Source organism: Lagenorhynchus albirostris, chromosome 5 (genome assembly GCF_949774975.1).
Source record: "Lagenorhynchus albirostris chromosome 5, mLagAlb1.1, whole genome shotgun sequence".
Lineage (NCBI taxonomy): Eukaryota > Metazoa > Chordata > Mammalia > Artiodactyla > Delphinidae > Lagenorhynchus > Lagenorhynchus albirostris.
In genome coordinates, this window is record NC_083099.1 from 68842512 (window position 1) to 68851031 (window position 8520).

The window sequence follows — 8520 nt, forward strand, 5'->3', positions numbered from 1 at the left end:
TTTGTCTGTGTTTATATTATGTTGAATATTATATATTATATGAAAAAGTGTTTAGCCTCACTGGTCATCAGGAAAGTGCATAATAGAACCACGATGCAGTACTAACATATATCTACTAGAGAGTTAAAATTTAAAAAAAGAAACTACTAAGTGGTGAAAAGAATGTAGAACAACTAGAATTCTTATAAACAGTTAATGGGAATATACATTAGCAAAACTATTGAGTTTTTCTGCTGTAGCTACTAAAACTGGACATACATAAACCTTATCTAGCAATTTTACTCCTAAGTGTAATATTCATTTCTTCATCAAAGAAAAGCAGTTATTTGTTCATCAAAAAACATGTTCTAAAACTTTGTTGCTGAAGGGTCTGGGCCGTTAGTAATCTTGCCTGAATTGGGTTATTGTAGTTTTCTGTTGACTTTTATCACGTGATATGATATCACATGATTTGATATTGCTAACAAATGCCCTAAGAAATATCCTATATTCCAGACATATTCTTTCTTACCTCTATTGTGGAGTAGCAGTCTAATTTTCTCCTGGTAATCAGTATCAATCACCCAAAGTAGGCCCTGTAGCAGGACAAAAGTTGTTTCTCAAAAGAAGAAACTATCCATAGAGAATGGCAGGGCTTTGTTCCAAAATCCTGAGTCAGCACCGTAATTAACTTCTAGTGGCCTGCCTAAGACTCAAACAGCATCCCTACCTGACACTGTCACTTCAAGCACCAATAGATCTGCTGGATCATATGACACAAGTGGAAGAGCAGCTTGCACAGCAGACTACACCTGTTTCAGAGCCTTCTTGCTCTGGGCTCCATTCAAAACAGATAGCTTTTTGGATCATTCAATAAGCGGGCTGGAGTAACATATGTAAATGAGGAATATGTTGTCTCCCAAATCCAAAGAGGTCTACTAGGCACTGTGCCTCTTTTTTTGGTTGTAGAAGGGACCAGATGCAGCAACTTATCATTTGCCTTAGAAGAGATATCTCCACATGTCCCACACAACTGGGTCCCCAGAAACTTTGCTGAGGTAGAGGTCAATGAATTTTGTCAGATTTATTTCCCACCTTTTGACGTACAAGTTTCTTACCAATAAGTCTAGAGTGGTTGCTACTTCTTGCTCACTAATGTAATGGACCAGTGTGATTGATGGCTGTCTTATGGAAAGGAAAGGCAACCAAGATCCCTGTGAACTAAATTATGACATAGGACTGGAGAATTGATATACCCTGAGGTAGGATGGTAAAGGTGTGCTGCTGGCCTCCTCAGCTGAGATCAAGCAGCTTCTGGTGGTATTTACTAATAGGTATGGAGAAAAAATTTTCCATATTAATAGTTGCACGTGAGGAGATGTGTTAGTTTGATCAAGCAATGAAAGCAATTTTGGTGCAGCAGCTACAATTGGAGTCACCAGCTGGTTAAGTTTATAATAATCCACTGTCATCCTCCAAGATCCACCTGTTTTCTGCACAAGTCAGAAAGTCAAGTTGAATGGGGATGTTATGGAAAAATCACCTTCAAGTCCTTGATGATGGTACTAATCTTTACCATCTCTGCAGGAGTGCAGCTTTGTTTTTAGTTCACTATTTTCCTAGGTAGAAGTAGTTCCAGTAGCTTCCACTTGATCTTTCTCACCATAATAGTCCTCACTCAATGAGTCAAGGAACTAATGTGCAGATTCTGCCAGTTGCTAAGTACGTCTAGTCCACTTATGAATTCCAGTACTGGGAAAATAACCATAGAATCAGTTTGGGGACCTACTGTTTGACAAACCTGAACTAAAATTTCATTAATCATCTGATTCCATAAGTCCTACCCTGACTAGTGGACCACAGCAATATTTTGGGTCTCCTTGAATTAGTGTCAGTTCAGAACCAGTGTACAATAATGGCTAATTATTTCCTTTTCCCTATGTATAGTCACCCTGGTAAAAGGCCGTAGGTACCTTCAGGGAAGGCTAGGAGAAAGATTAACAGTACAAATTTTTGACAGCGTGGTAAGGTCCTTCCTCAAGAGGACCCAGCCTCCCCTTTATTCAAGAGTTTTGGGGGCTATAGACTGGCTCATATCTAGGAATCAATTGATTGACCATGACTCAGTTTTTATGATTCAAGTTAGACTTTAGTTCACTTAACCTATAACGATCCCATGTACACAGATCAAGTAAGAATTTAGTAGACTGTCCACTATTTTACTTCTAGGACTCTGCGAGGCTATTGTGATAGCTGCTTTGACTCTGCTGTCCATATGGCAACACAGCCACCTTGCCTTTTGTAACTAATACCACCACTTGGCCCCTGCCACCCTGAAATCCAATTATCTCCATTATACTTAGGTTTCCTAATTCAGTGACAGCAGTTCTCAAAATAATTTCTGACCTGTAGAAAAGAGTGACCAAGAAGCTCTTCAAGGATGCTGGTCTTCCCCTCACAAACTTATTTCTTAACAGTCTTGTAAGGTGAGAACTCTGGACCTTGCAGGGGTAAATGGGCAGGTCTTACATGATAAATACACTCTAACATTCCAATTTCCCTAAGCCTTTGATCATTTTACCATATACCTAGGCAGTTCTGGCATTTCAACTTAATTTAGTGTAGGTCACCTTTTGGTCTACTTTTTGGTCTATGTTTCAGTCAAACCAAAGAGAAAGAACCCTTTCTAACCTTCTAAGCTGCAACATTTAATTCAGAATCTCTGTTTAGTGGGTCCACGTCAATAAATTCAACCTTATTTAACTTTATGTTCCTTCCACCATTATCCGATGGATCAATATCCAGTCCCACACATATTCCCTGGATTTCTGTCTGTATAAATTGGAAAAAGCTTGTAGTTCTTTTGGATTATGGTGCACCTCTACATGGAACGCATTTCATACCTCAACTTTCAGGGCTTGCTGGGATTTGAGTCTAGTTATAAGTCTAGAAGCAAAGAGGGGTGGGAGTGGGGGTCTTGAAGAGAATCAACAGTGCCTTACAATTATTTCAGGGAAGGCCATTATAGTTTCTTTTGGCAAAGCAGGGTTAATCTTCTTAGAGAGGGATGTAATGGAATCCTCTACTGGCAAAGAAGACTCATCAGAATTCATGGGTTTAATGTTTCCAGCTTCATTAAGAACTTCCCACGTGTTCCCATTCCCATTTTGAGGATCTCATTCTATCCCAATTAATGCCCTTATTTTAATAGCAGAACTCTGTGATGTTGAGAATTCAATCTGCATTATAATTCAGCCACTCTCAGGATGAGGCCCTGGGTTTGGTTTTCAACAATTTCAGCTCTGCAGCTAAAGGAGATAAGGGGTTTTTTCAGGGCAGACATAGAAACTTTCAGGTCATTTGTGAGATGCTTGAGCTGATAATTTGTATCCTATGCTCATCCTTTTCTTTCTCCACTTTGTCCAGCACAGTTAGGAGTAACCAGCCAATCTCATTATACTTATTAGTTTAACAAAAATGTTCTAAGGTATCAAATATACCATATTCCTACATTTATGTGTACACATATACACATTTCCCCTCTTTCTGTGTATGTGTGTGTGTGTGTGTGTGTGTGTATGTGTATATATGAAACTTCAATAAAAAATGTTTTCAGTTTTATCTTTTTAAGGACATAAAGAAGTCTCTTTTGGTGGCTGACAATGTGTGTGAAAATGTTATTTTTGAAACTGCTACAGCATCATGGAACTAAAAGGAGATGAGACTTCACAGGTGGAAAGAACCTGAGCCCTTGATGACATTAACTGAATCAACCTTCAAATGCCCAATCACTAGACTTCATATTATATGAAATTACAGATATTCTTATCATGTAAGCATCTTTGAGTTGAGTCTTGGTTACTTGCATTAGATTATTTTAATGGATACACATATTGTAGAGAGTTGACAGGAAGTATTTGAGTCAATGCATTTTAGTGCAGGAGAAAACACTTTGGCATCATATACCTTCATTTGATATATTGTTATGAAGCAAGCTGTGGCAGTGCCAGAACTAGAATCCCGATCGTCCTATTCTTAAGTTCATTGTTGTTTCTTCTGCATTACTCAGTGCATGAATATCGTAAATATCTTTCATTGTTCTGATATCAAGGGTCTATTATCCATATGTGCTGGCCTTCAGTTCTTACCTGAAAGATAACCTGAAATCATTTTAAAAATATTTTGCTGATTAGTAACTAGTGGTTTCTAGATGTGACACTGTCTTACTGTACCAAAGACATTACTTTTTTCTCTCCATATCCTGACATTATACAAAATAAAAATTCTTGAGTTAACTCATAGTGTTTCTTAGCTATCCATCTCACAGATGTGTTGTCCAAAACTATCATCTGTTTCATATAGAGCACATCCATCTCGTCCATGAAAGTTTCAAAGAATAACCAAAGCTGAACTGAAATTAGTTTTTTGTCACATCTTTCCAATCTGTCCATTGTTGAGGATGAAAGATGATTGGCAAACGGTATGGCTTGTCAACTTTTCAATAAAGCACAGTAAAATCTGGAAAGATAGATGTTATGATGACCAACATTTTCATGTAATATATTTCACATATAAACAAACACTGACAAGTTTAAATAGTTTTAAATAGTCAGCAAATATTCAGTTATGTCATTTTTCTCAAATTTTAAGAAATTTTTTCTGTCCTATTGAATTTTATCACTTAGAATACCACAAAAAATGAAATTATAGAATATTACACATGATTTGAATGTAGGGATCATTGAATCCAAGCCTATCATTTTAAAGTTGGAAAAACTGAGGTCTGACAAGGTTCATAGAACCGGTTAGAGGGAGAGTCGTGACTTGACACTTTCAGTTTTTTAACTAATGGTAGGTAGAATATCAAGCTACTATTTAACTTACCCAAATTCTTCCAGTTAAAACATGAAGAAGCCAGGATTCAAATATAAGTCTCTTTGATTCCCAAGTTCACATTTCCAGCCATAAAGTTGTTTATTCCAACCTAAAATTGTGAAGTTTTACCATCTGAGTCTCAGTAATTAGTTCACTTAGGAAATAATTGTGTGCCTTTTAAGTTCTAGACATTTGACAAAATACTAGGTATTTAATGATGAATAAACAATCATGGTCTTTAATTACATTAAACAGACAAAGTGTGTAGATAGTGGGAGAAGTGTGGAGATAGTGGAAACAGGAAACAAGATAATGTTATCTGCAAAGACTAACGTGGAGTGATATTCTGTGACACCAGAGGATTAGGCAAGAAGAGTCTTGGTTTTGATTTGGAGGAGGGTTGACAGAAGGGAATAGTAGTGGAATGCAGCATATCAGAGAGAGGGAATGGTATGTATAAGATGCTTTGAATTTAAAAACAGCTGTATATGTTGAATGAACTGGAGCTGGTGCATAGTGAGCAATTGAACAGTGGCATGGAATGAGGTTGGAGGACAGGAAATGAAAATATCATGTGAAGATTCATAGTCTTTAGCTAAGAGAGAGGTTTGGAAGTGATACCATGAAATATTTGACAGAGAGCAGATGTACAGTCATCTTGGAAAGTCAGGAGATACAGTAATATTGCTAGACTATGTTGAGAACTTACATAAATTTTAAGATCCTGAATTTGAAGTGAAACTATTTGTGGTAGATTAGTAAATGGTCTCCCAATGGTATTAGACCCTAGAGCTTGGAACCTGTGAATGTTAACTTACATTGTAATGTTTTTGCAAGATGTGATTCAGCTTAGTTTCTTGAAAAGAGGAAATTATCCAGGATTATCCAGGTAGACTCTAAATGCCATCACAAGTAGCCTTATACACACAGGAGAGGAAGATTGTACACAGAGAAGAAGAGGAGGCAATGTTACCACAAAGGCAGAAACTGAAATGATACAGCCACAAAGCAAGTAGTGGCAGCAGTCACCAGAATTTGGAAGAGTCAAGGAATGTGGAATATTCTCTACAACAGCCTCTGGAAGGAGAATGGTCCTGACACCACCTTGATTTCAGTCCAATGATAATGATTTCTGACTTCTAGCCAACAGAACTGTGAGGGAATAATTTTCTGTTCCTTTAAGCCAACTAATTTGTGGTGATTTGTTACAGTAGTGTTAGGAAACTAATATACCCTGGAAACTAATATACTCTACCCTGGTGCATGACTCTTTCCGGCTGCTCTGCTGTAGTCGCAGAAATAATGGATGGTTGAGTTATTTTTGCAATGATGATGGGGGCAGAAAGGGAAATGGAATCCTGGATATTTTCAAAATAAAGATTGAATGATTATAATAGTGAAACATGGAGTCTAAGCTGGTCATAAGGAAAAATGAAGATAAAATGAGCTGGTAGATAATGAAAACAAAAAGACATTAAAGATTAGAGGTCATGACTTAGTTGAAGAGCCATTCTAAGTGTACAGTACTTGTTAGCATTCATTAAATGCTGAATGAAATTAAATCAAATACCAAGTTCAGAGTTCTTGTGTATTGCCAAGCTCAAAATTTAGCACTGAATTATAATCAGTAGAGACTACAAAACTGGAGGTGTTGCAAACTGGAGACCTCACCAAGGAAGCCATTTCCCAGAGTTACATCAGAAACTTCAGCCTGTACAATGAACACTGAAATATTAGAATCATGAGCATACCTATTTACAAAATGCTGGATTCAAGTACTCATTGAGAAATTAACATAAGAATGAAACACTTTAACAAATATTTTGTTTCTCTCCATATTCCTTCTGCATGAGGAAACTGGTTTAAATTTTAATGTTTCCTGAGTTAAAAAAGTGTCCTCTAAAGCAGAAGTCAAAACAGCATTAACCAGACACTCCCCTGTCATTTCAGGTCAAAAGATAAAATACTCAGAATGCACAGAAAGAAGAGAAACTTTACATTTGGGAAGAGTTGTGGGGTTTTTTTTGTTTTTTTTTAATTAATTAATGTTTTATTTTTTGCTGCATTGGTCTTCGTTGCTGCGTGCCGGTTTCCTCTAGTTGCGGTGAGCAGGGGCTACTCTTCGTTGCGTGCGCGGGCTTCTCATTGTAGTGGCTTCCCTTCTTGTGGCACACGGCCTTAGTTGCTCCGCGGCATGTGGGATGTTCCAGGACCACTGTACCACCAAGGAAGTCCCGAGAGTGGTGTTCTTAAGTTTTAGTTGGAACTTTCTAATTTAGTTGTTTTTCAAAAAATTAATTTATAAAATTGTATTTTAAGTATAAATAGATATATGCCTCTGAGACTCACTTTCTATACAACATTTCTAGATAGAATGTTCATAAATACATTAGAGATTATCAGATTTTTTTTTTTTTACATCTTCATTGGGGTATAATCGCTTTTATCAGATTATTTTTGTTCATAAGCATTTATTCTAAGTACATTATCTTCATGGTCCTTAAATCATTTTTATTGTAAAGTACTAGACATAAGCTTTAATTCTATTCCAGATGGCTCAGCTCAATTCAACTTAATATGAACCTACACACAGTATTTACTGAACATCTATTTTGTGAAAGCACTATGCTTGACCTAAAGAAATTTTCAGGCAGAATTGACCCTTTGCCCACAATACTTCACCTTTACTTAGTAAAGGTGAAGTTAAAGGAATATGATATTCTACTAAGTGAAGTAGTCAGTATGATACTACTTATATGTGGAATCTAAAATATGATACAAATGAACTTATTTACAAAACAGAAACAGACTCAAACAGACAGAGAAAACAAATTTATGGTTACAAAAGGGGAAGTGGGGTGAGAGAGGGATAAATTAGGAGTTTGGGATGGCAGATACAAACTACTATATATGAAACAGATAAACAACAGGTCCTACTGTATAATACAGGGAACTACATTCAATATCCTATAATTAACCATATGGAAAATAATATGAAAAAGAACATATGTACATATATGTGTGTGTGTGTATATAAATATACACACACACACATACATACATGACTGAATCACTTTGTTGTACACCAGAAATTAACACAATATTGTAATTGAACTATATTTCAATTTAAAAAAAGGAATATCATATTCTCTGGACTAATAATTTCATAAATTTGTTCTCCATCTGAGCCAATCTGAGCCATCTGAGCCATTCCCCCTGTTACTTCACAGGATCATCAAGAGAGAACAATTTTGGGGGCTTCCCTGGTGGCGCAGTGGTTAAGAGTCCACCTGCCGATGCAGGGGACATGGGTTCGTGCCCCGGTCTGGGAAGATCCCACATGCCGCGGAGCGGCTGGGCCCGTGAGCCATGGCCGCTGAGCGTGCGCGTCCAGAGCCCGTGCTTCGCAATGGGAGAGGCCACAACAGTGAGAGGCCCGCATACCGCAAAAAAAAAAAAAAAAAAAAGAACAATTTTCTGCATGGCCCATCTAGGGATTAATAATCCTTCAGATCTGGGAACTATAATAAGGAATAGTCTTTACCAAAGTTATTAAGAAATTCTCATTACAAAAGAAGGTTTAGGTTGGGGTATGGAGTTGGGGGTCCTATACCATATCCATATCTGAATCCCTTGTCCTACCCTCTAAATATTTTTCCCCATTCC